The 3,330-nt window shown below is 37.3% G+C and overlaps 1 pseudogene; it reads right to left on the bottom strand.

Annotated features, from left to right (window-relative positions):
* Positions 1 to 380: 380 nt before the first annotated feature.
* On the bottom strand, positions 381 to 1,353 carry LOC132519107 (protein-L-isoaspartate O-methyltransferase domain-containing protein 1-like; annotated as a pseudogene).
* Positions 1,354 to 3,330: the final 1,977 nt, after the last annotated feature.

Genomic DNA, 3,330 nt, shown 5'->3' with positions numbered 1-3,330 from the left:
AGGCCACAGCAGTGGGGGGCCCTCGTACAGAAAAAAAAAAAAAAAAATTAAATCTAACTCTCACCACTACAAATCTATACGGAATCAGAACAGGATTTACATTACACAAAGTCTGCACTACTGTTGCATTCCACTCTTGAAGTCATCCTGAGTTAAAACAGCCATTTTTCCAAGACTTAAAGAAAAATATATTTTATGAAAGGGATTATTTTTAATCACTGAATACATCATTTTTATTACTGACAGAAAGAAGATACTTTTTTCTACTGTAAGTTCACTCTGATGAAAGAAAACATTCTCTCTCTTTTTAACTCCTAACAAATGCCACATTTTAAAGACTAGAGGAATTATCAGTAGGCATTCTTTCTTCTTGATCTAAGTTATTTTTCTCTAAAATATGTCAAGTAAGCTTTTAAAGATTCACGAGGGAGGGGGGGAGTTTCATAATTTTTTCTCTCAGTAAATTCTGAGGTGGCTCTTTTAACTTCATTGTGGTCTTCCACTTCCTTTTCTTTCTCTTCTATTTTTTTCATCCTCCTCATTGTTGAGAGGCTGAGGAATAAGCTGATTACCTACAAATACATAAGTGTAGCTCTCTGTTTAACTCTTTCTTTTGGGTAGAGCCCTTTAAGGGACCCCTCCTTGGCCTGCATCTCATTACTTATGAAATGTCTCCGTGTGCATTGAATGTAAATAAAAGCAAGTTCTGTATATTCCAGACAGTGTGGGTTTGTGTGTGGGGATGTCCCACAGACTCTGGTTTGCCATTATCCTTCTTACTTGGTTGCAAAAGTGGAGCAAATGAAACAGCAAGAATATTTTTACTTCCCCAAGTGTTTTGTTCGCTTCTCATAATTTGTGTTAAATGATCTTCTACAGGCATAACTAGAATGCCTCCCACTTTTAGTAATATTTTCATGTAGTTCTCATAGTATTTCTGGACTCCAGCTCCACAATAATCTCGATAATACTGATGACCCTCAGCTGCTTTCCGGGAGCAATTACCAACCACAAATATGGGCTCACCGAACTCAAATCTTAGCAGTGCTTTTCTTCATATGTTCACGTTGGAATATTTTCATCTTGAGACAGATGATTTTGTGAACAGCAGGAGCTGTGCCAGCTTGCTCATATAATTATTCTGATAAGCTGCTGAGAGATCAGGGTGACCTAGCCATGCCATGCACCTTCCCATTCAGACTGACAGTACAGGTCTAGAAGCTGATTATCAAAGCTATTACTTTTTTTGATCAAACTCTCCAGGTTTTTCTTCGCATATTCTACCACATCTGAATGAAGCTCAATCCCATAATTTATTCCCCCCAAATCTCTTCTACACACGAGCCAGTTCATGTTTGAGGGATTGAATGTTTTCAACTGCACATGGAATTTGTTTACTCTGAAAAATGCGCTGCAGCAAGGTGGTCGGTCGACTCGCCGCAAGGGGGTGCAGGTGAGGCCCTAGGCTGGGTGGGTCCGTGGCGGTCACGGCCTTCGCCGGTGAAGGTTCATATTTTTATCATTCAGGGCTGAAAGATGGGTCATGTGCATTCATGTTTTGAGTCATATTCACCTTAGTGACATGTAGTATCAAGAAGAGGGGAAATCCAGACTGGAAAATGATAAATGAATATTTTTTTAAAGGCAATAGAAAATGATAGTGGTCTTTAGAACCACATTTGTTTTAGTGTGTAAAAAACCAAGTCTAAGAAAGTTAAAAATCTATTAGAGCTCTATCTACAAATTGACTGAAAACATTTAAAAACAATGCAGTGTCTGTAATTAACGGACAATACCGTCCCCGCCCCGCCCCCAGCCCTTCCACAGCCGCAAGAGTTTCCCACTCATAACTGACAATAACGTGAAATAAGCTGGCTCGGTCTGACAGGGTGTCACCCCAAGCAAGACAGGAGACGTTATACAGTCAAGGCCCCTGTGCTGTTAACAGCTATCATTATAATAAAGTAGAATAGTACATTCTTAGCATACCCAAAGGCCTTTCTCATACCATTCTCCAAATTAAAAACAAAAAACAAAAAAGCCCTCCAAAATATAGTATAAAGAACGGAAAGTAAGAAAGACTGAGAGCAGTGGAATAAATTATGAAACCTGTGGTAGTTTCTTACTCTTTAAACTTTCATTTTCTTTCTCTACCTCTCCCTGTATCTCTCTTTCTCCCTCTTTTTCAAGAACTTGATTTGAACGTTTATGTCTGTAAAAAGAGAGGAGAAAATTTTAGCTTTCAATGACACCAATGCCTGAAGACAGTTATCAAACCACTCTGCCTGTGTCCATTATAAATTCTGTCTCTTCCTTCAGCCCTTTTCTGTCAATCTTTTATACACTTTATTATGTGATGATTTATTAAGGTGATAGATGATATATTACTTCCTATTCATAGCATCTATTTTCCAAATATTGTTCAAAATCTCTAGATCTCTTCTTCATTAAAGACTCATATCCATGTTGGTTATCATTTTTCTCATTCATTTACCAACACCAATGGTAACATAGTCTCACTTGCCCCACTCTACAAAACGGAAATCTTCCATCAAACTCTGTTGCCCTCTTGAATTACTTTTCTATTTCTTCTTTCATTGTCAGCATTTCTAATAATGGGCTTCAATAAACTAATAGCTAATATCTACTGAGTATTTATGAATCTGGGATTAGGCTAAGAAATTTTACATGTGTCATTTGACTCAATCCTCATTATAAGCTTTAAAACTGATGCTATTACAGCTAATCTACATGTTGGAAACTGAGGCACAGAGAAGGTAAGTAGGTATTTTAAAGTTTCACTTTCAGTTGGTGCTGGTGCTGGAATTCTAACCAAAATCTGATTCTGGAGGCTGATGTCCAAATTCAGTTTCACCACACACCTAGGGTTAATGACTTCTCATTTGTTTTTTAATAAACACCCTACAGAAAGCAAAGTTTCAAAAATTCCAGTGTAAAGGAAAAATAATTTTCCTTCTACGTTTTTGAACTCTTATCTGGGATCCTGTAATAAAAGTCATATTAACAAGAGAGAAACAAGCAAGTTTATTAATACATATACCCCATGTATATATGAAAGTTTCCTAGGGAAAAGTGATTAACTCCCTGAGATGGCTTAAAATTCAGAATTATAAACCACCATAAGAGGGAAGGGGTGAGGAACTGTAGACCGTTTGGGCGTGATGTCAACTTCTAATCTCCTCTCTTATGAAAAAACTAATCTTGCCTGGTTAATGGAACTTCCAGGGAAGGGTTATGACAATTGAATTGCTTTTTTGGATCTATTTTTAAACAGATAGTGGCATTCCAAGAAAACTTCTCTCTGTATTT

Source organism: Lagenorhynchus albirostris, chromosome 4 (genome assembly GCF_949774975.1).
Source record: "Lagenorhynchus albirostris chromosome 4, mLagAlb1.1, whole genome shotgun sequence".
NCBI lineage: Eukaryota > Metazoa > Chordata > Mammalia > Artiodactyla > Delphinidae > Lagenorhynchus > Lagenorhynchus albirostris.
Note: the sequence above shows the minus strand (reverse complement) of the source record. Positions and strands in the feature narration are given on the sequence as shown.